Here is a 27,814-nt window from a genome sequence, read left to right as displayed (position 1 = left end):
TTAATGTTAAACTAACAAGACGTTAAAGTACATACTGGCTAAAAATTACAATTACTCAGAACTATTCACTATTACCTACATATAATATAATAGGGAAAAGAATCAGCCAAATCCGTCAATTAATTTTTATAAGAAAAAAACAAACGAAAACGGACTCTAACAAAATGTTAAGATTATTAGCATACTTGCATATTTCGTTCCTAAAATCAGGATTTTATTTATATCGTATGATCCTTGTCCCTGGACAAGGATCATGTGGGTCTCCAGATTTTCTGAAGTGATCTTTTGAATTTCAGTTTAGAATTGTGACAACTTATTGTATCGAAAATTATTTTCGCGTGCTTATGTATGTGTCACTGTGATAACAAATTGTAGTTGTAATTACGGGCATCCCTTGGTTTTTTTCAACGACAATTAAAATTAATTATTCTTTATCCGATCTACAAAAATAAAAGGGGAGCGCACACACAAATTAACAAGTAATTAAAATGTTCAGATATTTTATTTAATAATAATAATAAATCATTCCATGACCGTTATAAGTACTAATGCCGCTAGTTTTTTTTGTAATCGGTCACTCGTAATTACGAGATTAGTAAGTATCTTTATAATTAAAAATCATCAACGTTTATGGGAAGTCCGTTTTGGTCGGTCTCTTTCCGCTCTAATCAAGATGATTTCCGCCATACCGCCGAGTACTATGTTGTCGGTCCATTTTTTAAGACGCCTCTTCTATACATAATAGTAATTAGTCATTTCAAAATCTTCGCGATATTCGTTTGTGAAAAGCTTTAATCTCGTAAAAGATAACCGTTTTGACCCATAAAATCTTTAACATTTATAGAATAATGATTTAATAATGTCTGCAATTTGTCTATTGAATTGTGTAAAGTAAAAAATGTATTCTTATAAATATTAGTGAGTTTTAAATAATTAATCTGTATCTAATATACATTATAAAATGTAAAAAGATAAATTCAAGACTAAGATAAATGTCTAAAATAAAAAATACATGTAAAATCAGTTCCATATATATTTTAATTTGCAATTAATTACGTGTGTAAGTTTATTACATTGTACGATAAGTCGGTGGTTTGATTAATGTGGTGGCTGAGTAAATAGTGCATTGACGTCGATTCAAGCGGAAAGCAATTCGGTGCCGTCCCGTGTGACGCTAACAAATTATATTCATTAAGAAACTGCGTCCAAGATAAATAATTGAGCGAATATACGTGTATAAAGCGGTGAAGAATCTATTTGATGACACAATGTGTTTAAATCAAATGTCCTAAAATGTTACACACTATTTCTAAATAATTACTGAATAAATCAACAAAGAATTTTATCATTTTGGTACATCAACACTAAAAGGAAATTAAGAATTGTGCTTGTTTAGAATTCTTGTCAAAGTGGTTTACGTATCCAAACCATTATTCATTAAGTTTACTTCATCTAATAAATTATTTGCCTCAAATACAAAAACCGTAAAGTTTTAAATGTCATTCTTATCAATTAGAGACGACATATATCACACATAGCGTTATCATACCGGCCACGAGTCGACAGCAATCCTTATCCATTAAACTGAACTATGTATTTTTTGGGTCTATTAGCATTGAATCCCAAACCAACCACAGCAACACGCCCGTTGGAAGTCAGTCGAAATAAATTTGCACTCGATTATGACCTTACTTTGGCCAGCATTAAATAGAATCACTTTTCATTTATTTGGTCATTATTTTTAAATTTCATGGATATGGATGTAAGCATCTTCTGTGAACTTTCGCCGTTTCAACTAATGTGAAAGGAACCAAAACAATATAAGATTTACTCTTATACACGGTATACCAAAATGTCTTGGACGTTGCAATAAACGAATATTATGTAACTATGCAATTGAAACATTTTATGTTTATGATTGTGTTATAAAAAAATTAAAACTGTAAGAATTATTTCGGACGACTAAAATGCATTTACGACTTACAATCACTTTACATAATGCAATGGTTTGGGTGTATTATTCTACATTCTCCGCGCCTCTGCCCATCCTCAACAAAGTGTCGGCACATCTCAAAATATTTTTATATGAAGCACCGGTTAATGCACATTATGTAAATTCTCGCTATTACATGCACATGTAACAAAACTTTCACCTCATAAATAATCGCATGGATTCTAATTAAGTAAATTACATAAAAGTCCAGTAGCAACAGCAATTACATGAACTTTAGTAATAATCACATAAGCGCCGAAGCGGTTGGAGATAGCTAGAAGATTGTTGTTTCAGGCTAATTAAATTGTTAATGAAATCAGTTAATATTTAATAACTGCAGCGCTGACGTTGATAATTCTTGCAGATAACTTGTAAGAACGCCCACTCGCTACCTTGTTACTTTTTTTCCATAAGACCTAACCATAGAGTGTGTACTTAAGCGCTAAATGTTATTCAAGTTCAAACATAAAATTGTACTCGAAAGCAATATAGAGATTGCTTTCGAATCGATTTACTTGTACTTAACATTTACGGTCGGTATCAATAGACTATAGAGATCCAATATCTATAATAGGGTCGGTATAGAGTTACGTTGTAAGGTATTCGTGTCACAAACCGTTCAGTTCAGGGGTGTTATTCGGTAGCCGTTAAATCGACTAATACATTTCGAGCTCAGTGTCGACATCGGGCAAAAATCAGGGCGAGTGTTGCCGCCCTGCATAGCAAACAGGCAACTGGCAGGGAATGAAAGCTCCACGCCCAAAAGTTCCGGGCTTCTTAAATCGAATAATGCCTTTGATTTTCTTCTAACTATCCAAACTTTAAACCATCTTAAATTGTGAACATACTTTTATTTTAACAAGTATCTATTATAGTTTTTAATTTGTACACAGCGATAATGCGCATTCATTTTGATTATTACCACATACTCGTAAGAATGGTCGTGAGAATATTTTTTGCTACGTTATGTGGACCTTGCTTTAAAAGTATGACATAACCTTAAATAATTATTTTACAAATGTCTATAAAAGAAAACGCAGCTTAGTTTTTAGAAATAGCACGTGTAAAATAAAAATCACCACAAAATATTTATCTTTCAAGTAAATAAAAGAGACAATTTCCTTTTTAATAAATAAAGAATATATATAGAAAAATAAACTGCAACTTGAAACGCAACAGAAAACAAATACCAGAATAAAATGGATTAAGAACATAAAGTGTACAAAAGTAAAGTTAATGTTGACTTTTAAACGTATAAATAATAACTCGATAATTATTAAAACGGACTATTGTTGAAAGCACGCGTACAAATACCTATAGACTAGTGATTCTCAAAGTAAATTCCGAGGAACTTAAAAATTCCGCAAAAAAAATTACTTAGCTAAGATTAATTAATGGAACATGTACTTTAAATCTTTGCACTTAGGTAGTCCCATTATTACTCACATTAATTTAACTAACTTAATGATTTTATTCTAACACTAGTTGTCGCCCACGGCTCTGTCTGCGCGGAATTAAAAAAAGTAGCCTATGTGTTCTTCCAGCTATGTTTTACAACTGTGCCAAATTCCATAAAGATCTGATGGGCCGTTCCGGAGATACCTTCAAACAAACATCCATCCATCTTAACATTTGCATTTTTAATATTATAGTATAAATCAGTACACTTATATAGTATATTGTTTAGTATATCCTCAAAATCATGTCATGCGCTGTTAAATGAGTTGTTGTTCTTTGGTAACAATTAATAAGTCAATTATAAGTTTTCACTGACTTAAAAACTTTAGGAACCACTGGTGTATACTAATGTAGGATCGCAATAAGAATTCCTGGGTTGAAAGTCACGCGATGTTCAACGCCTTGTCTACACAAAGCGGGAAGATGCACTAGATACTGACGGGGCTTTCTAATTGGCTCCAATAAATATAAATAAACCTTGCCCCCTCATTTAACCTCCCTTTGCAAGTATTTCGATTTAATGGAATGAAATGGAATAGTACAGTTTAAAAAAACCACTTCGTAAGTGGTAAACTTTAGTTTCAGCACTTATAATTGAGTCATTGTGGAACTCAGTAGCAGATGTTTAGTTTGCATATTTCCATTTTAAAGCCAAATAATAGGTTTAATGAAAACGAACCTTTATATTTTCATCAACTTAAATGATACATAGTATTTATATTTTACAATAGTTTATTTGATTAAATTAAATTATTGAATGTTGCAATTTTTATCATGATATGTGATCTATTTAATAAGCAAAAACTTAAAAATCGACAGCAAAATTACAATTTTTTTCCATCGGAAGCCAACCTTAAAACATGTTTTGAACCTTGTGTCTATAAAAACAGAAGTTCGAGGATTCCCCAATGTAAAGGAGGTCGTTAAATCCGAGTTTACGACGCACTCGCCGGTTCACAAACGCGAAGCGTTTAAGGAGCCGTTACACTAAGCTTAATTGGCATATTGAAATTATAGAGCCATAATACTTGATTTACGACTGTGTTGAACACAACAATAATATTTTTATAGCAATTTGTAATATGATTTTATTACGACAGTCGCATTGATTGAATATTAATTGTTTCAATGATTACAAATGTGTATTTCTTGTTCCGTACACTATTACAATCAATTTTGTTCACAGTTTATCGAATACAGAGGAATGCACGGTTACAAGAGGTCGTTGTCCTTTTGAATTTCAATACCTATCTTTAAATTGTTTAAGAAAGTGTAGTCGTACCAAATTGTAGAACGTAACAAAAACATTTATGTATGGGGCTAGACTTACTTTAACCAAGCAATTTATAAACAAAATTCCAATTCAAATGATAAAATTTACGTATGATATCTCTAGACGACGTGCCCGAAGCAAAGATTTTCAATTGCAATTTTCCACTATTTTCATATTTGCACGATTCGCGTTCACAATATCACTTTCATGTTGCCGCGTCCCTCAGCCGCGGCGTAAATTCCAAACGCCTGATTCTGGCGTACACCAGTATTTTAATTACTCGTTTCGAGAATGATTTACAACACGAGCCGGGCACAAATGGCACTACCATTGTTATGATCATTCCCCTGCTTTTTATAGGTTTTCCCGGAAATTACCAATTTTAAAGCGACGTTCATATTTAAAGGTACACGTAGACATACAAAAACATATAGACCGTTTTTATTTTAATATATAAGATACTTATTGTTACAAAAAAGATTTTAATAGTAAAAAAACCTATGTTAGGAATTTCCACCGATATATAAATAATAGGTTTATAATCACTTATATATATTCTTAAAATATTTAACTTCTATTTAACTATAATTCAACTAGCTGTCGCCCGTGACACCGTTCGCGCGTAATTAAAAGAAATAACTTGAAAAGTAGCCCAAGTGTCCTTCTAGAATATGTTCTATATCTATGTCAAATATTACCAAGATCCATTCAGTCGTTCTGGAGATACCTTCTAACATCCATCCATCCTTCCATCTACACATTCACATTCATAATATTATTAAGATTTAAAGAATGCGAGTGTACATTTCTACAGACTAACGACGAAATAACTTTGTAAGCGCGTGCGAAATTGTTGTTTCTATGAGGTTGCCCAATATGGAATTCGTTAAGAAATTTATGAAGTTTAGACACGATCGCAAAGGAAATTGAACTGGAAAATAAAAATATGTTGTAGCTAACCGGGTCACGGATCTTGTCACTTTAGGAACATGCGCGGGAATTTTAACGACCATCTAAAAATATACATATGTAAATGATTTTGTATTTCCTAAACGATCCTTATTATGCATTCATGAAGAAAGAAATCAAACTGATAAAATAGCTTTTTGTTGTTCATTAGTATTTTAATTAATTAGCATTGTAACGGATACAAAAAATGTAGTTTGACATTCCTCATTACTTACTGCATGCTTATTTCATTTCTTTCATTCTTGATAAGAGTTGTATATGAATTATAAAATTATTTTTTATAACTTAATTGTATTCTTGTGAGTAATTTATTAAAGATGCATATCTATGAAAGACGTTTAATTACTTTTTATATGAATGAACTTTGGTTTTTCTTAGTAACCTACGTAGATTAAATGCAACATAAAAAATTAGGTAACCTCTTGCATTTGAAACATTGTAAAATGTATTGTTCGGGCGCAGAAGCTTTGTCGATGGCACATTGACGTCACGCAGACGAGCGCGGTGTTAGTAGGAGGGGAAATCATCAGCAAACCTTCTGCGCGCGGCTAATAGTAACACTTTCAGACAAATTAATTCATGCAAAATAATCTACATTAAAGTAATGATAAAGATTATATTCTTTGTGTTTTAATAAAATAGCTTCACCTTACGTGTCAAATAGCAATTTATCTTTCATCGAAAATACTTTCTGAAAAATAAATTCGTACACAAGCGAATTTGTTCGCATTCAATAATCAATAACCTCGCTTTCACCGACCACCCCATAACAATGGCGGGTAACGCCTTGAGTGCATACATAAGCGTCCTCCACGTAAATTCCTTTACAAAAACAAAATAAAAGGTCTCTTGCGCAAGCCCATTCACGTACCCACATCATTGTTACCGTTTGGGGTCTTTCGTAATGCAAGATCCCGTTAGGCCCACGTAATAATGCCTTAAAAACTAAGCTTGTTTCACTTCTTTTGTGTCTATTAAGATAGACAAAGAAAAAACTGACGTTTTGTCAAGACAAAGTTTCGAATTTTGATTTACAATCTTTGTAATATTTTGTGGCCTTAATGTAAAAAATGACATTGTCATTTTTGTCAAAAGCTTTTGAAACAATTCACAGCGTTTTAACTTTAGTTTTATAAATACACAAGAGTACTGATTACTATACTAATATAAAGAAGTTGAGAAAAAAATTAAAGCATTTAATTTTATGGACCGTTTTTAAGATAACCGAGCGACTTCGTCTACTTCCCGAATTTAGTAACGGATGGAGACGAATAATATCATTGTTTTTGTATGCAAGATAACGCGAGTGTACTTCCATTTTTTGTGATGCGATATTCCCATGGGTTGGGCAGGCTTGCATGTAGCTATTAAGTAGAAGATTAGACGTATGTGAGAAATTATGCATTTTTATAATAAACTGTAAAATTAGTGATGTCCGCAACGTAATTGCCATCGAATAAAATTTATTAACAAATAAAAAAATGATTGCTTCCGCTTGTCACGGTTTTACGACGAAGTAGATACGGGTTATGTAAATTGGACCTTGATTTCATTAGACCAAGAGTAATACCAAAGTAGGTTAAACAATTTATTGACTCACAGCTCGTTGAGTCAAACGCAAACCCGAACGCGAGCGATTAATCAAACTTTCGGCGCGTAAACGTTCCATTCGCGTATTCTTCGGCTGCTAAGTTTCAATGCATTCAAAACAATCATGGCGCGTTCGATTTACGATCGGCATTCGTAAGTGCTAAATTTAAGTTGTTAGGCTCGGGACAAACAATTTGCGGATTGCGCGCTCGAAGTCTCGTCGTACTGTTCTCGCCGCCGCCTATCTTGATTTAGTGTGTACCGTGGCGCTAAATCATACACTATCGCGTCTTTTGCTAGGAAATATGCATATTTGCATTAACGAATGAAAGTAGCTTCGTTTACAGCGAGACTTAATGCCGTCTACGAATGCATATATCATTTGTTAAATACTTGTCTTGTTGATGTTAGAATGTTTATCTTTTATTTAGCTCCATTGGTATCTGTGTATCTTTAGTAGCACTATAAGATAAGTGTGAGGTTTATTTTGATCACTCGATCGCTTAATAATTTAAAACTTACCAAAAATCACACGCGATTTTATTTCGGTACGAAGAGCGATCACGTCGACTTAAACTACGATCACATTGAATTACATACAAACTGACCCTGTATTACGTGTGTCTACTCTACAGTTATACAAACTTTGTACTTTAAAAAATACTAACTTTAATAACTACTACTTTTGTACTAGGCGATAAAATGAAGCTAGGGGCTAATGTCACACGTCAATGTAATGGTCCAAGTAGGAGGATGATTTGTCGAACTTATTCAGTTTCGTGCGTGGCGGATCACGGGTGCGGAGCCGGCTCAGAGCGCGGGTCGGGCGCGGGACGGCATCGCGGCGGGCGGGCGGCGACTGGGCGGGCGGCGCGTCGGCCGCGCGCGGCGCACTGCCGCCGCCGCCGCCACGACGCCGCCCCGCGCCCCGCGACCCCTGTCCCGACCCGCACGCCAACACGCCGCCCCTCGGCACATCCACTACTACACTCCTACTTTTCCTTGACTAATCTTTCTTAAAACCATTGGCCTATGATCAGGTCAGGGAGACTAACCTAATACAAACATCCGTTGAAATTGATTCGATATTGCGATGTGTCGATAACATAAGCCTAAATCACTAGCCCAGTAGGCGGAGAAATGTTGTGGTCTTCTAGCCCATAACAAAACGGCGATATTCAATCCCCTTAAACTTTATTTATACTGGAAACCTATAACTGGATTCATGGGAAGTGCAAGTAATGAACCACCTTCCCTCTATTTACTCTATTTAAAATGTGTAGACATTTCCCACTACTTTTTAATTCAAAAAAATATCCCGCCACAAGTACCAAGTAAATATATCTCAATAACTAAAAGACTTCCGCTCAAACACCTGTTCTAATTGAAAACAGTTAGTTTTAATGAACAGATAGAGAGCAATAAACTTAAGCGACTTATTTGATTGATATCTTATTTTGCCTTCTAGAAAGACAAAATCGTGGCGTGTAAAGTGAAATGGTCATACAATGATTCAAGCGTTAATGTACTTCAGTGATTCGACCATAGATATAAAGACAGACAGTTTCACTTTAAATTTCAGCTAGTTCGCTCAGCGATATTCGATTAGTGATTCTGGCAACCATCATTAGTAAAATCTATTAAGCTTTGTGGAACTATAACGCTTTAAGTTTTTGTACACATGTGTAATGTATATAGTACATAAAATATCATTTATTTTAGACAACTAACATGATTTTAATAAAAATGTTGTAGAAAAACAAACATAAATTGTGAATAATAAATATTCATGATCTATGTAAAAAGAAGCATTTAATAATTTCATAAACGTGAATATTAATATTTCAAAAGTATAATTAATTAATAAAAAAGGCTGAAGAAAACAAAGCAATCCATTAAAAGTAAATTAAGGAATATGTAACTTTACTTTTAACAGAAAACTAGGTAGATGTTAGAAATGCGTACAGCGATTGCCCCCACAACTTAAGTGGCGACCGGATTACAACGGACCGGTATTTTTAGTCGAGTCCTTGGCATTATTTGGCATTACGTGGCCGGAAAACTATAAGATTCTTTTTCGAAATAACATAAATTTCTTATGTGATTTTCCGGCCAATATACTTCTAGTTTACGTACTTAGCGCATTTTCCGTAATTTGTAAATGCAATAAAACTTGACATTTAACAAATTACTTCCATATTTATATTATTTCTCATTTATGCTAAAATATGAGCAATAAATAACTACTGCGTCAACAAAGGTCGCCATCCACATTTAAATATGTTCAGAATTATTGACATTTACTACTTTGGATGCGTCATTATACTTATATATAAGTAATTGTAGGTACGACATACAAAATAACATCACTATTCCAATAACTTTTTAATCAAAGCGAACGTCAATCATGAGACTATGAATACGGCCACCTACGGTGAGCTCACAAAGGACCCTTCTAATCGTCCCCCGCTCCGCCTCCCCCCTCCTGGCACCCTCGGAAAAGCGTGACGACCCACAAATATAATTTAGGTAAAACTTTCCCTTCGATGGTTATGAACGCCTACTGTTTCCGAGTGCATTAACTAAGGAAAAGTTTGGTGTGCGCTCGAAATGATCATGCCTTAAAGTTTATCAAGAAAACAGGAATGAGAATAAATAATGAATGCACATCCGAATGCTTATCTGCTCAAGTGAATATTTTGCATAAAACCAATACAACTGTGTACATTTGTGTGTAATTATCATGTGATGTAACAAGTTTACCACTAATTTACCAAAGAGGTAAATCACACAGTTTCATTTATTAACGTTTATCAGAGACAATTAAGGTGATAATAGTATAACAAATCATTCAGAATAGATTAGATGATTAAATCAATAGACATCTTTCAATACCGCATCAGCGCGCACGCAACGTTCATAAAGTACGCCAGTGGCCAGCGTTCCGTTGCTCGCAAAATCGCGACACACTTTTTAATTTATTTCGTCCACAAAAAGCGTTTTGCTGTTTTATTTCCATTTCAACGGCGACTTGCGCTGTAGCGGGATCTCTATTTTTATTTATTCCGCTCGCCATTTTTTTGTTCCTCTTTTTCAATTCGGTCTCGATCGACGCGGGCCTGGCGGAACGTAGACGGATCTCATTTTAAATTGAATTCGTCTCTTCTTTGCATTTTTCCTTGGCGCTGCTATACAACAATTCTAATTGGAGATATTTGCATGTGATCCCCTATTGTTTGCTTTAATTGAAACGTTCGTTATGATAAAACGGGCTCGGTAAACAAACAATTGCGAATATGTGTGTGTACGCATACTCGAATTTACGCATTTGTTCCTAAAACTCTTGTATTTATATTTTTTTTTTTAAAAAGCAAAACTAATTAAAATGCATCTTACATATTGTAAATATTTTGCTTTTCTTCTTCTATCGGTATGTTATCGGTTATTACACCGAAACACAATATATTAATAGGAACTTAAACTAGTAAGTATCGTCACCTAGACTTCATCGATGTCAATGACCTTGCTACGCTAATATGCAAATTTTCTTCAAAAGTAGGCAGAATACAAAGTTCTTTTCGTATTACCCTATTAAGGTAATACGGTCGTGTGAGCTTCTTTATATTTTTTTATTAAGAATATAATAAGACATTCCCACATAACACTTTTCGATACAACTGTACTCTTACAGTGTTGCAATAATCTAATATGTTAAGGCAAATATATAATATTTAAACATGAAACCTTGTGATGCTTGGTATTGACAAATGACCACAATTAGAATCATTATCATCAAAACATAACCTACTAAGTGAGGTGTTATCAAAATAATTAATATGACTGAGCTTTATTAACCTTACATATTTATTAAGTGGATAAGAAATATTTTTAACTTTTAATCATTTCATAATCTCCCAAAACTTATGAACTAGATGCATTAGATAGGTGAACAAAGACAAAACATTTTTATAAAATATCGATATTTTGACGAAAGTATCGATACACGTCTGAATACCTGAACACCCCTATTGAATATTTTATTTAATTTGGGTACAAACGTTGCAAATGTCGCGAAAACAGTTATTGATATTGACTGCAGGCTGATATTGAACTAATGAATATGTATGCGGGCAGGTGGGCTACCAACATGATTAAGTAGGTGCCACCAACGATTTTTGTACCGAAAACATCGATAGAAAAAGTTACGGTGTAAATGAAAGGTCTATTATCGATAATTTTAGTTTTGTTGCTTCATTCGCTTGTATTTTACTTCTGTGTCATCATGATTGTAGTGGTTTTATAGCGCAATTATGTGAAGTACTTGACCAGTTTCTCGAATGTGTAAATTACAGTGCTTAAAGGAATTTATATTTGTAAAATTAAAAATTTATAACATTAAATGAAATTGTTTTTGATTAAGGATTTATGATCAATAAGCTCTTAACTTCTTTTACATTTAACAAATTGTTTAATAAACAAAAAACCCACACAGTGAATTGAAATAGAAATGTAAAGCGACAAGTAAATTTATTATATACGCAAGAAAAATAAATCTTATTATTCTTCGATTAAAAATCTTTAATTAAACGAAATATTTCTTAGAGCACTGAAGTACAACCCTAATCACAATACAATACATAAGCATCAATAAATCTATCGAATCATTCCCCTGTCAGCGGCACTATAAATTGTTCAAAATCAATTACAGACTTGCCTAATGCCTGTTGGAGGACACTGTTCTTGAATAGGACACAATATACTTATCGTAGTCATGGTAATGCAACGAATATTATAAGGAATCACATTTTTCGTTTCGATTTAGTTTTAATTTATGCTTCCAAGTCAGAAGTCCAAACAATTTTTTATAAAATCGATTCGATACTTTGAAAAAAAAATGTTTTCACCTGTTCTTATTGAATATTTTTTCGTCGATAATAATCTTACGATCGTAAACGAATACCTACCGCTTGTAAAATAAAAAAAAGATAAAAATTAATGTGGCACACGCTTTCAATTAAAAGTTATCAGAGGTTTTATTGAGTTGTAATTAGTGATAAGAGAATAATTTATCCAATATATCGTGGCATTTAACCAGATCTATAAAGACGTATCTGCACTGGTTTTTTTTTATAGGTTCGCATACTCAAGTTTACGAGCGATGTTGATTTATTCAAGTCGCAATATACCAGAGAATATTTATCTTAACAGATAATAAACTTGTATCTTTATCTAATACGCTCACTGATAGTCAAATGTTAGAAACCTATAAAAATATCAGGTCTTTTACTTCGACGGACAAAAACTACTGGTATTTCAAAAAAATTGTTTACTATAGTGACTTTTGAAATCAAATAACATATAAAATTAAGAAACATTAAAAATACACCGTTAATTATTAGCGAAAAATTTATTTATTTTAAGACAGTCTAAATATCACATTGGAATTAATTATGCATCGAAGATTTCACCCATAAACCATCAGAACTAGTTTACATAATTTGCATTGGTCACCACAAATGGAAGTAGCCTTGTTCCCACGTTACATTCGACGAAATATTGCGAAAGATAACATATAATAAACAAAACAGTTGCAATCATTTTAAATAGTAACGAAGAAATTCTTGCCATCGCTTTGCTTCAAAAAAAAAAACATTGGCAAAGCAAACACCACAACATATTACCATCTAATCTTGAGATATAAATCTATGCAGTCACTAGTGAGTAATATAAAAATATTTATTTTTATTTCTTTTCCTCCATAAAAGCACGAGGAAACTGAGATGTTTTACATTCAGCAACAAGTCTACTCGGTCTTGAGAAATGATGCGTTCCGAATCCGGCGGGTTCCATAAATTTACATTAATTACATTAACCAGATGTTTCTTGCGCTAACGCTTCCCATCAATTGGGACTATAATAAAATATACTCTTCACACAATTTAGTCCAAAAATTACTACAATAACAAAGAAAACTAGTATAAATAAGACCTTTTTGCTTTTTTATATGTTTTAATTGAAATACGAAATTGTCCGATTTTTTATGTTTAATAAGTAACAAAATAAGCGAATGGGCTTTCAGTAAATGAATAGCTTTCTTCGTGAATGAAAAATGTTATAAGTACATGTTATAAAAACACAAACAATTAACAGATAAACAACATAGTAAAGTTCATCAAAACCCGATAGCATATATTATCAAAGCGAAGGTTATTAGTTGGATCTGATATTTTCTTTGAGATTGCTTAAATAGACTGGGATTTATGGAGAGGCGAAGTGCTATTTCCGTTGGACGAGTTCGAGTCGAGATTTATTCGAATTTGAAACACGACCCGCAACGGAGTCCAAGGAGGTTTTAATTGGATTATTAACTTATACCGGCGCCGTTGTCAAATGTTCAGTTAGTTTAGATCTAATTAAACTGACTGTGAAATAGTATTCTTGTTACTTTGAAATGTAAACTTGAGCATAAAATTACTCATCTTGTAAAATTATTCTAAAATTGATTTACACTTTATAGAAAATTTTTGTAGAAAAAATATTAATCTGTCGTTAATCGTTTTAAATAGCATCAAACATAAAAAACGTTAAAATCGTAAAAGAAACTAAATTTGTTTTCAATTATGTTTGCAGATGTGCAAGGGAATAAAATTTGTTGTTTGTTGGTTTATCTACAAGAAAAAGAAGTAAAACACACCTTAAGCGTTTAACTTCCTTTAGGAGGTATATAGAATAACGCCACTCGAAGGAAATCCTCGAGGAAGGCCCAGACGTGGCCGGCGTAAATCTTTTGCTTCTTTTTGGCCCGGAAAAAGTGCAAAGGGGCGAAAACTAACAGAGAAAAGTAATGGTTTCACTTCTGGTTAAAATAAACTAATCGTTTTTAAAACTTTAACCTTTTTCATTTACATTCATATTATTTATAATATATTATATACTTTAGAATGTTAACATTATTAATATTATATTCATGTGTTTGGTAAAAATATTAGCAGAAACATACGAGAGTTGTTGAAAATTGATATAAAAAAAAGTTAATCATCATATATTATAATTCCTATAAACAGTTCAGTCGCTACAAAACTTTCAATAATACCAAGCAACAATTCTCAGTGACACACAAATCCCGAAAAAAGACTTGTCAGAAACAATACTAAGGGATCATTTAAAATAAAATAAATTTAGGAGTCGCATAAAGCTTTCGACACTTCCCGACATTCACAGAATCCTACTCGTGGCGTAAATCACAAAGTTTAGAAAAAAAAACCGACGAAATAAAGAGCTCACGTGAAAGTTCAAAAATATCAGCCGTGAATATAATTATGAGAGCGAACACCCGCTGGTTTCCGGCCTTTGAGATATCTTACTATTGTATACATATTTATAGAAGTCGTTTGAGACTCGATTTTTATATTCCGATACGAATAAATACCGAAAAATGGAGGAGTGTTACCTACTAAAGCTAATATATTTAGCGAAGATATGGAAGCTGGAAGTGAAAGTAGTGATTTGTGATGAAATTTCATACCAATATATGTTTTAAAGGAGAATAACTGCTCTCAACGTTTTTCATCATCAGCTTTTATGTGCCCACAGCTGGGCATAGGCCTTAATGAATAAATTAAATTAAAGGAGTGGAAATTATAGTAAAAACTAACTTAAATCCTTACAATATCGTTATAACGATGAATTTAATCGTTAGTAATTTAACTTTTACATTTAATTTACTAACGCAGTGAATGTAAACAATGTTTTCACGTTTCCATAACATACTTAAACATAACTTACAAGCCAACTATGTACAAGTTTACAATCCAAGTATAAGTATCGTGCGTGCAAACATAACAGGGTCGTTAACAAATTACTCGTATTTGTTCAATGAAAATATTTCACATTTCTTTTGCTATTGTATTACATAACGAACTCGTAGTAGTGGTTATTGAAAGAGGGATTCTTTAGTTATAAATAAAAGATAAGGTCCAAAGTCGTACCTGCGGAGCGACTGCTGTCTGTGAATTGCAAATACCGCTTTATAAGCGCAGGCGATAAAGAATGACTTTAGCGCCAAAGTAGACTTAATATGACGTGAAAAGCCAGGCTACAATAAAATTTATTCGGTTTCGAAGCACATCTCATTACCGCCGACATCGTTAAATTTGTTACTATTTAAACACATCTGTGCGAAGAAATTCCGACACCTGCGTGGACCCCTACAACAGGGTTAATGAGTGTATAAAAATAAAATCATAAACGAGATAATTAGGCTTAAGATTCCCGGGTACGAATCTTAACAATAGCGCTTATAACCGTATGATTCTTATCACCGGTGAAGTAATTAAAATGGTAATTAAAATAAGTAGGAAACGAACCCAAAACCGGCCGTAAAACGTAGGCGCGAGCGCGGCCACAACACGATCATAAATTTTTTTACGCCCTCACAGATTAACTTGCGTAACAGAGACTATTTTATTTTGTAAGCTTAATTGAAATACACACGCTGCTAATTAATATAGCATGTTCATACTTAATACTTTGGTGTGTTATTCAACTAGTTGTTGTGCGCAACATAAAAAAACAATTATAAAACGATTTTCAAAATAAATATTTATTTATTTAAAAAATAAAACTATTTTATCATCAAGAATATCTATCTATACAGAATAAAGATAACAACATTACTACTCATTTTTTCTAGATTGTTAAGTTTTTGGTAAGTTTTATCGTGTGAAATTTGTACTCATTAAATATTTTTTACAACGACTTACTCTGTGGCGACGTTCTCACCATAATTCTAACGTGTACTAAATTGTTACTAGGCTTTTAAATGAAATAATTCAAATGTTCTGATTTCTATCTTACACTATACCTGTATGAAATAAAGAAATTTATTAATAGCATGACTTACGTGAATTTGTCATTTGTATGCAGACTTGCTTTAAGTAACTATTTCCTGCTCAGTAAGTAAAAAAGTTTATATTTTTACCTCAATTTTATGAATTTCTACACGATCGAATACAAATATTATTGGTACATATAGATCAAAGATTGCATTACCAATGAAACTTTACTATTGAAGGCAAAATCTGTTAAACTTCACTTATCAAACTTTAATTATTTTAATTAATTAATGAACAACAAAGTTATAATAAGCGTGTACAGCCCTAGTCTACTTCAACTTTGAAAGAAAAAAGTTTCTTCCTTTACAAAGCTCTGGAGATAAAATTTAAAAAAGACAAACAAATAGAAAGTTTGTACGAGTTTTTAAAATCCGAGCGATTTTAAACCATTTGCTAAAAGCTTCGCGAGTTTCCCTCCCAAGAAAAAACGCCGCAGCCCCGAGGACGTTAAAAGCAATAGACTTTAGGTTCCTTGAGACTAAAGTTAAATATCCATTTAAATCTTCGACGCCAGGAGAATGTCCCTCGGGAACTCAGCGCAGCAGCGCTTGATAGCGCATGTACGAGAATTAACTACATCACTCTGATTAAAATCAATTTCTAGCTAACGTCTTTGTTATTGATTTGTAGTATATTGTCAAAATATAATAACCATCGTGTGTTATATTGTTCAATATTTTTTCTCAGCTCTCTTTTAAGAAGCAAAAAGTATGAAAATAGGTGCAATTTTTAAGTCCCATTAACTTAAATTATGTTTAAACATGTACTTTATTGAAAAACGATTTCTATGGATTAATTTCAATAAACTTCACTACCTTAAAAAGTTCCATCCTAGCGCGTAATGAAATCAAGAAAGCAAGCAAGCAAGTGCATCAAGTAGCAAGTGCAAAGCGCAACACTCCATTCTGAAGCGTCACAAGAAAGCGCATCCAGCGACGCCGCGCTACACCGGCCAGTACATAGCTCCGTCGACGACGGCACTAAATCAATACGAGCCATCACGCCTCCCCCTCCGGCCCCAGTCACCCCGCGGGCTTCAAGCCGCTTTCCCGCCGAAAGCACCACCCTTGAAAACCTCGCGAGCTGAGCTCCTACTTCTGTTCGGCTTTGTGGAGGTGTAGCGCGAGCGTGACGTCTTGGGATTTGTTGCGACCTAACCAATTGACAGCTTGTAATTTGATACCGTGTTAGCTTAAGAAGCGAAATTAATTTAAATTTCGGTACCTACATAATATATTATTTCAATTCGGATTATACTTATTATGATATTATTTGCGACTTGAGCCAAATTGATATTACGTAACTTATCAAACTTTTAACTAAATAAGCTCAATATTTAAATACTTTATTTTCAATTAAAATGCCAGATATTAAGATTTGGAGATATCTTTTGTAAACTTAGATTTTATTAGTTTTCAAATTTACAAATCCAAATATATTAAAAATTTCATACTACTACAGATCGAAGTATCTTAATTATTACAACAACAAACTTTATACATTTTTGTGTGTTGTAGAAGTGGAAAACTCTATAAAGCATTAACATTATTTAATCCTGCTATAATTATCCGTAATGTTTCTACTAAACGACTGTATAAATCAAACATGCGACGCTATTGTTCGATTCGCGTTAGATTGATAAGGCTATTCATGAGTGTGAACGAGACGGATAGCCGTCCACCACTTTCTATTCGCAATTGATTGTAGACTAAACGTAAAATTCAGCTCGTATTTTCTTCACTTGTGTAAACGTCACTTGTTTACTAATGGCTTTGTGATTTAGTTTTCACCGGACACGATGCGAAATTGAAATTGGAACAAAATTAACTTATTCAGAACTTGAGTACTCGGATCTATTTGATTACTTTTTAAATTCAACATTTTTAAGGAATGTTTCTGTGTTTACTAAAAATTTGTATCGATAGAAACAGATTTTCTTATACTAAACTAACTTAATATAGGTATTAGCACATTTTTACTTAAAAGCATCTATTCGACATCACCTTAAATTAGTTCACCAATATAATTTTTTTTTTCAATATATTCGGAGAAACAGCAAGGATCGTTTACCTGCAACAAAGAAAAACATACGATAAGACATATTGTATTATAGATTATACGCGTTTTTAATTACATGTTATTAAACATTTATTTTATCTTCTTCGCGGGTTCATTGAAGCTTTTAATTTTGCTCTGAAAACACTTTTGAATATTGCACAACATAGAACCAAAGGCATTTAAACTAAAAATTTAAATTTAAATCGCCATTATATGATTAATATTGGATATGTTAACGCATGGTATATATTTTTAAACTGTCGGGGATTCGATGCCGCGACGAGTCGTAATGAAATAAGCGCAGGACAAATATAATAAATCTCAGAGAGACGCGAGGGCGGCGCGGCAACTTCCTCTTACGATATTTGAATTTAATTTAGCTCTCGCATTGTCCCTTTTTGACAATTTGGGCTTTTTTATTTTAATTTTGCTTCAGTACCCTGTATTGCTTTGAAAATTTTATTGGCGTTTAATATAAACGAAAGAAACTATTTTTTTTAAATTGCATAATGTATGTATACGTTGATACACTTTGGTACCATAGTCAGTCGAATAACGTAATATCTGATATTAATAAGTTTATTTCCGAAATGTATATGAAATCAATACATCGGTAGATGCATATCTTTAAATTTTATAGGAAATATTTTAAATAAAGGCGGAACGATGGCCGAGTCTACGAGGTGATCGTGTTTCGCGTGTTTACATCCAGAATTATCGGACGTTTTAACTCACGGCTTCAACATAACGGTTGGGACACACCGGACTGTTACTTAATATTTACTTTAGGCATATTTTATAAGCAGTAAAAATGTCATGTTGCGTAATATTATAAATTTGTTTCCTTATATTGATGTTTAATATTAATGTTAAAAATTTCTATATGAACATCAGAGTTAGTCATTTAATTAGTAAAAATATTATTATCGACCGTTAGTAAAAAATTAGTCAGAAACCAGATTCTGCAATTATAATTGCGGTCGACCTGTTTCTATGATTGAAAATTATTTGTGATTTGAAATTAATTGCCATAATTTAATAACATATCTAGCGGCTAATCAATAACTGTTGTTGACAATTAGAAGCATTAATTAGCTACTGGTTCTTGACGTTAAGGAAAATGTTAAAAGATTTTTAATGAACGGCCTCATGTCAGTTATAATTTGCTCAGATATAAAAATTACAAAGTATAAGTTGTTATAATTAGGTACTAAACGATCGTTCATTAACCTTCCCGTAATGTTGTAGATATGTATGTATTTAAAAAAACTTTAACGTCTTTTATTACTTGATTGATTTATTTTACTATACTGAATCGTTTCTAGGGTAAAATATATAAATCTTGTTATTTATCTTGACATTAACATGAAATTTGTTAGAAAAAAAAAAACAATACGCCTCGAATCTGTGACACAATTTTGTTGTAAAGTTTAAAGTTTTGCCATAAACTAGGTGTAACACGATCTTTAGTCTCGTCTTGCGATGATAATCAGATTCGGTGCGCGCTATCTATATATCTAGTCGTAGCTAGGCTTCTGTGTACGAACTAACGAGGACTGTGGTTTTTAAACTCTCGCCCCCATGTCTAGATAGACCAAATCGTGACTTACACTAGCTCGGTCAAGTTATAATTACGGCAGATTACAGCCGGCGATTACCCATTCGCTGTTTTGATAATAATACGTGAGGTTCGGCTATAAATCATACGTGTGTACTGTTTTAAAATACATGATTTTTTTGTGTTATTGTTCTGTTATAAAGATTGCTGCGTTCATGTGTGAACGGATAGTGTCAATGACCTTATTTTCATTAAGTAGAAGGAAGTCGCCGCCGATATTTTAGAAATGAATATTTTTTTATACTTTACAACAAATGCTTTGAGTCAATAGGATTAGCGTTCACAATCATAACCTTGTAATAAGTAGAAATAATCCTTCCATAACCATTTTTGTTAGGAGTTGATTATTATCCTGTCAGGAAAAATACACAAAAATTGAACACAAATTTCATATAATTGATAATACGGTTGAGAAGCAAATTGATGTAAACACCAAAAAATTTAAATTACTTTTTTAAACAAGGAATCATTAAATTTTCCTAGCAAGAAGTTTAATTAATTAAAAATTAAACACTGTATACACGATTTGTGTCCGGTTTCTGAGGTTTACGTTTATTTTTCATTATCTAGTGATTCAATGGTGTTATCTATAAGATTAACTTTTGTCGCTACGTAAACGAACCATTCAATAGTTTTGGGGCGGATTGGAAATATATATTTCTTAAATCGCTTTATCTGTGGCATTAATTATTGACCAAGTCACGGGGTAACCTTAAATTGTTTTTTCTAGACTCAAAAGTCGATTTGTCTGACTTTACTGTTTCAAAATTTGGTCGTATAATTATATCTATAATACCTAATTTATTTATTAAAAAATATTAATTATTGCAATCCCTTAGGTAATGACAACTCTTTCATCTCTGTAACGTCCTAATTGTAATTTTAACAGTTGTTTTTTTGTCGCGCATTTTGACATAAAATAGATAAAAGTGTGAAAAACTCAAAAAGGTATCTATGAAAAGATGTTATTCCTTAATAACCGTGTTGACACCGCGTAATAATGACAATTTAATGACAAAAATTGGTCAGTTAAGTTAAACTAAATTTCAAATGAGTAAAACTTTAGATGCCTACGTTGATATTGTTGATACTTCAGAAACCTGCCATTAGTGGAATAAGCGGGTAAATCCTATTTTTTTTAATATTCAAAATGGCTTACGAAGTTCACACGAGCGGCAGTAGGTGCGGCTGTATGGGACGGAACTGTGATGGGGTGACACGCTGTTATTATTAGTTTTTTGTCCCCACTCCCGAACCTCCCCGCCCGTGGCCGCCATTTCTCGCTCTCGAAGTACTTTTTGTGCATTCGTATTGATGAGTCGGTGAGCTTTTTTGAATTACATTACATGGAATTAGATTTCGCTGTCATTGCATTCATTTTTTGAAGGAACGGTCTAGATTTTAAATGTATCACTTGGATATGATTATGAATTTGCATGATGTTGAGAAATGTTTACTTATACATATTTCATTTGTTTTATTCTATGACTTTAACTCTAACGTCTCACTCGCAGGTCACTTGGCGACCTATTAAAAACTCTGAAGTCCAGCAGTTACTGTTTTTGTTATTGAGAGTATTTCTTAGATTCATAATTTAAATAGATATGTGTATATAAATATAAATTGATGAGATATAATTAATAGATACCTCAAAATAAATATTGAGCATTCCACCAGTAAAGTCATCCAAACACCTTATAAACACTCATCTTAATCTTAATCACTATTCGATATTGATACGCATTCGTAATCACTCGTCCCTTACTGCGACCAATTAGCGAACTGTGCCATAAAAGTCGTCTAACTCATAAAATGTCGTGTAGCAATAAACACACTAATCTAAAAACACACCCAATGACCCCCATTAGATCGCTCCTAGGCGTTACACAACATATTATTTATTAACATATAATACTGTTTCGTAAACTTTAAAGCTATAAATCTTGAGAACATAAATATTGGAATGTTAACGGAGTATTGTCGGTGCGTACAAGCGCACCTATACGCGGCGAAGGTGAGCTGTAACTGAACTTGAAATGCAAAAGTCCGGTAGTCCTTGAGAAGTTTTGTTTATAAACAAAGGACGTGTTATGCAAGAAGCTGTTAAGGTTTGTGCGCGTAAAGAATCGGGTTTTACGGCCGCATTATATGGACGGGGCGAGATAAAGCGATTGTTTTGGGTCGTAAATAAGCCTGCAACAGGTACAGTGCCAACGGGACTCCACAATCACGAACCGCCAACGCTTTCCCTTTCATTTGATATCATTGCGTTCATGTCACACGTTTTGCATTCAATATATTTTAAATGAAGTCCTTTAATAATACTCAATTAATTTATAGCAATTGACAAACAAGATCATGCAGTACGAATTATACAAAAGACAAATTTTTAGGTCTAATTTTGGGCTTATTTGGGCAAATATTGTGTAAAGTTGGTATTGGGTAAATAAAGTTGGTGTACTACTAAGTTTAGAGAGCTACCATCTAAGAATTTTTTTTTATAAGAGAAGGGGGCAAACGAGCAGCGGGAAAACCAAGGTGTTCATCGACGCCCATGGACATCTGCAATACCAGAGGAATCGCAGATGCGCAGGAATCAAATTGCTTATGATTGCAACAAAAAATAGTTTACTAAAATTTCAGCTGAATATCTGTCCTGGTCATAAGCTAAAAATCCGATACAAAACTTTCCTGAAGTAGATTGCCAAGGAAACAAATTTATCATTCATGGGGTGTATAAGGTTCTTATAAACTATCTGTCGCCGGCAACTCCGTCCGCGTGGAATTAAAAAAAAAACGTTATAAGTAGCATAAGTGTTCTTCCAGACTATGTTTTATATCTATGCCAAATTTCATCAAGATCCATTGAGCCATACCTCAGATACCTACAAACATCCATCCATTCATCCATCTAAATTTTCGCATTTATAATATTAATAATAGATCAATCTGTATATTACAATAAGTAAATATTTTTCAAAGTAGCTCGAAATAACTAGTAGATAAAACTAGGGCTAGCGCCGAGCCGGCGTCCGAGACCCACCTAAAAATAGTAATTGAAGAGGCCGTAGCATGAATAATATTAGGGCGTCGTGACGCGGGGCCTTGAATCGATACGTAATTATAGAGTGAAAACGTACCCCTCATAAATATTATATCCGTGGTATAAGGCGAGACAAGAATCGCCCGCGGCCGCCATTGTGTGGACCTACTCACCATGGCAGCGTTTGATGACGTCACATTTGAAAAGCTTCGTACCAAAATGTGTCCGAAAAATTACCCGATGTTTGAATTATGACAGGGAAAACTAAAATTGAGAGAGCATTTACAACTCCGTAAATACTCGATGTTAATAACTACAAAAATAATTACCAGTGAAATGTCTATAATTATCTGCTATTTTAAAAAGTTACTCTGCTCACTGCTAGCAAATTTTGAAATTGCATTACTCAAAGAACATTGGATATAAAGAATCATTAAGTTAGATTGAAAATATTTTTAAACAAGCAATTTGTTACCTTTCTTTGACATTAATACAACACAGATAAAATAAAAATCGAATTTGTAATTATTTATTCAGGGACTTTAATAATGTTTCCTCATTCTCTAAATTGTTTCCCTACTTTATCTAATTTCGGTCCACGCAAGGTTTGCATGTCGAAAGGCAGTTAAACTCGGTTCAGATTAAACCGGTGCCAACTTCCACGAATCGTGTAAAAATTGACCGTGAAATTTCAACTCTCCGTTCGTTACAACGTTCAACGTTAATTTAGAATTTTTTACGTTACAAATCCTGGATTATTATTTATACAAATTATAAATTGTGCATATGCGTTTTGTTACTGGTTAAATTTGACAAATTGGTAATATTAATTACGAGAACTTTGTATGTAAAATCTTATAACGAAGTACCTATATCTAACTTATAAAATTATATTTATGGAGGCTATCTTGAAAAACATAACAAAGAAACTATTCAATTAGTAATGGTTGACATCGAAACTAATTGCAGTATGTATCGACCGCAAATTACGTAACAAATGGAGAAACGTTTAACTCCTATATTGTTAGAAAAGAAGTGGATAAAAACAAAGAGCTCGCTTATTCTATGAGAGAATTTAATAAACATCTGCCTTTAGGAATCCACGTCGCATCTGTTCCTCTGGCGTCGGTTCTTTTTACTAAATTTCAAATGCGCGCGAGCTGCTTCCAGCTTATGGGCAGATGTTCACGTTCTATTCAAATTTTAACGAAGAATGTATTTTAATCAATGAACAATAAAGTATATTTTGGAATGCATCTTAAGTGAACTTTTCATTTTGAACTTTTTATGTACATAATGGTCCGAAACTTAGATTATGATGTCGGAATTCGAAATTCGGCAGCGTTTAGGGAAGCTCCATGGTAGCGATGACCATAGATAACGGTAAACGGGGTCATTTTTTGGCCCTACCCGCTTTGGTGGCTCTTTAAGCCTAACGCGTTACATTTATCAAACGTTCTTTGTAGAAAATGTGGAATTATTAAACCATTTACTTTATTACTTCCTCTTTTCTAATAACTCTATTAGGCAATTTATTCTTTGTAGTTTTTATACATTTGTTTCGCCATATTGTTTATATTATTTACGATATATTATGTTTATAATATTTTTGAGCCAGTATTAGTATTAGTTGCCATGATTTCTGTCACCTAAAATCCAATAAAAATTATAATACTCTTATAATTCAAGATGGTGCAAAATATCTAAAGATATGATTTAATCAAAAGGAACAATTTAAATGTTACCCTAAAACTAATAACACAGTTCCATTTAGAAATAGAGCGCGAATCCCGAGGGTTTGTAAACCTCTACCCATAAATTTAGAATTGACTATTTATACATGAAAAAACCTAAAAAAAATTGAGAGATTATCAATATTGTGTCTTAAGTCAAAGAACTAAGATTTAAATTGGAGCATCTAACTCGTAAAACGAAACAAGGGGAAATGAATTAATGTAACGAACTCAATCAAACCGAGCGTTTTTTCAAGCTATTTTGAAGGGACTCCCAAAATTCCCTTTTTGTTATATACAAATAGTAATTGAACACAGAATTGTAAACTCTAAACAAATTGGTATAAACAATACTAGTAATGTCGATTATTCCCGAATTCAAATTAAAAACAATGTTAGCTCACAAAATAGGTTAAATCATGCAAACAACTTGGTTCTAATAATTTTGTAAAAACTACAGTAAAATCTAATAATACAAAACATCTCACATAATCAATGCTCCAAACAAATAGTAAATATTTAGCATTTGAATCAATCGCAGTCTACCAGCGTGTCGCGTGCGAATACAAAGACTTACTCGTATTTCTTTGACCCTCAAATTTAGTAATTTAAGTTTTCCCCTTCGGATAGCATTTCATTTACCTCTTCAACCGATACGCTGCGTGGGACGAACTAATCTGGCACACAAAATGTTATAGAGTTGCCATTTGAAATATACGATCATTTAGGTAGTCTAAATCATATTACCAATTTTATATTATGTAATTTTTACCTGCCAAATATCAGACTAAATACTGGCCTAGATAAAAAGTTCGGAACGACTCTGATTTTCTTAGTCTACATAAAAAACATAATTTTATTTGTGAATCTAATCATAAAACTAGCTAGGAATGTCCATCGAAACAATAATTTTACTTCTTAAAAAAAACCCTCATTAGGAAGAAAAAAATCTATTCATTTTTTCATTTTATTACGTTATGAGTCGGAAGACCGCTCTATTAAGCATTGTATGGTAATTTATTAATTTAAGTTGTTTTAATGCTTTTCACCAAGAAAGTTCTAATAAATCATTACTATGGTAAACTACACGCATTGTTCTAAAACCTTTCACATATGCAGTGGCTGCAGAATTGTAATTAAAAAATAAACTGGAATAATTATGCCTTATTAAATTGAACAAACCTATATATGGTTTAATAACCACAACAAACTGTATAATTCCTGTTTGAATAAAAAGGTGTTGTTTAAGACTAATGTTGAAGAGATCATTAATGTTTTTGTAAAGTTTTATAAAGAGGCCTCTCTACACATTCCTCTGTACCGATAATTCCCTCCATTGATTCGTAACGCCTCCCGCGCCACGCTACAATGGTCGCGAGTGAGCCCCGACATTTGCCATTGTGTTGTTGTCTATGCCCTGCTTTCCTCTATGTGCAGTTATTTATGGCCTGCAATATATGTATGTACATCACATACGTAATTGGAACGAAAACGAAAATTTCAAGAAAGCCAAAGTCGCGTCAAATAAAATGTAAGTTTTTTACGGTGTCAACTAAGAAATTACATTATTTAGTACAACATTCACCTGCATAATATCCAGTTAATGATTTAAAACATAAGTAGGTACAATAAAGAAACATGACACAAATGACAACTACAATTCCCAATTAATGGTTTTAATATAACATCCCTGAAATCAATTAACGCAGCATTACAATTTATGTGTAAGAAAAGAAAATAGCAAATTTAAAATGTCATTTTAAATAGTAAATTTATTTATAATATCGCATATAGTAATTTATTGTTATAAAATTTAAAAGGTTCATTAATTGAATTAGATGTATCTCAAGGGGACTGAACCCACTACATAATGCTCGTAACAGAAGAGCTGACATAAATGTGACTGCCGAAACTAAACAATTGTTTCTCCTGCAGGCGCTGGGGTGGGGGGCACAGGGTACACGCTTGCGAAATACGAGTATTGGGGGCGCAAATAAGACCGTAGAAGCTACTGAAAATTGTAGGTTTATTCTTTTATACCTAATTTTTTTAATAAATATCATAGTAAAGAAGTTTAAAAATACTTAATATAAATCTTAGCATTTCATGTTTGAGTAATGCATTAACTTTTTGTTACATTTCTTCTGCACAAATGTCATATACCTAAACAGATTTTTTCTTAAAACAAAATACTTATTGTTATCTTAGAAATATCTTTTATAGGTGCTAATATCTGTACAATTTCAATAATTATACTGTTGATATTTCAGTAGCGACGTGTTGCGGGAAAGTCGACGGCGCACGCTGCGGCGTACGTCGCTCGGCGGGCAACACCAACCGAATCTGATCACTGACCCATGAAGCTTGCAGAAAGGAAATTTTCTTCTTGCGAAGAAAATACGACAATATAAATAACTCCATTGGCCCCTACCTACCACTACATCACCCTATGACAAAAGAGTTATCGGTGCGTTGAAAACAAAAATGGCGACTTGATTTATTGCGGAGGCTCGCGCATTAGCCGAGCCGTTCGGGATCGCTGCTCGGACCGAGAAATTAAACGTCCACTTCTTTCTTATGAGTCCTAGAAATATTTGTCCTAGATGAAAATACAAAATAATATCTTCGTCAGACTTTTAACGATCTACTTGGTTAATGACTCGTATTTCTGCAGCTTTCGCATTTGAACATAAGTTTCTGCTGTTGTGTGGGGATTTAATGCCGATGTTATTCCAAAACGAGTTATTTTAGTGCTAAAATAGAACTCTTCTCTGATGTAGAAATTATTAATATCGAGTACATTTAACTTACTACGAGGGTCGCACTGAAAGTTTTTAGAAAATCAAAAACTGAGCAAACTAGCAAGTTGTTATTTACATTACATCTTTTCAGAATATTACTATTAACATTAATACATCGCTGCATTCGATAGAACCACCGAGAAAACCACTTTGCCCAATCGTCCTTAGGGGTCTCGTCGATGGCCTTCTGGAAGGCAGCCACTGGTTGTTTGGCGTCCATAAAATTTTTTCCTCGAAGTTTTTCTTTTAATATCGGGAATAAATAAATATAGCAAGGTGAGAGGTCAGGGCTAAATGGCGGGTGACCCAGCAATTCCACGTCTGACGACGCCAAATAGTCGATCGTTCGTCCGGCGGTGTGCGAAGAGGCGTTGTCGTGATGAA

The 27,814-nt window shown here is 33.2% G+C and overlaps 1 protein-coding gene and 1 long non-coding RNA gene across 4 annotated transcripts in view; one reads left to right on the top strand and one right to left on the bottom strand.

Moving 5' to 3' along the window:
• LOC106711535 overlaps nucleotides 1-27,359 on the top strand; it is a 31,289-nt gene extending 3,930 nt beyond the window's left edge. The window contains exons 2-3 of the long non-coding RNA XR_001357032.2: nucleotides 26,565-26,649; nucleotides 26,900-27,359. This is a non-coding gene — a long non-coding RNA (uncharacterized LOC106711535). The remainder of the gene's footprint in view (nucleotides 1-26,564; nucleotides 26,650-26,899) is intronic.
• Nucleotides 1-27,814, bottom strand: part of LOC106711534 (homeotic protein antennapedia) — a 159,273-nt gene that overhangs the window by 58,580 nt on the left and 72,879 nt on the right. The window contains exon 1 of one of the 3 annotated variants that reach the window (XM_014503874.2): nucleotides 7,806-8,125. The exons of the other annotated variants lie outside the window; for them this stretch is intronic. The gene's annotated coding sequence lies outside the window, so the exon portion shown is untranslated. Of the gene's footprint in view, nucleotides 1-7,805; nucleotides 8,126-27,814 lie in introns of those variants that run through there. 3 annotated transcript variants of the gene reach the window in all.

Source organism: Papilio machaon, chromosome 9 (assembly GCF_912999745.1).
Source record: "Papilio machaon chromosome 9, ilPapMach1.1, whole genome shotgun sequence".
Taxonomy (NCBI): Eukaryota; Metazoa; Arthropoda; class Insecta; order Lepidoptera; family Papilionidae; genus Papilio; species Papilio machaon.
The sequence above is the reverse complement of the archived record's forward strand: the minus strand, read 5'-3'. Positions and strand labels throughout refer to the sequence as shown.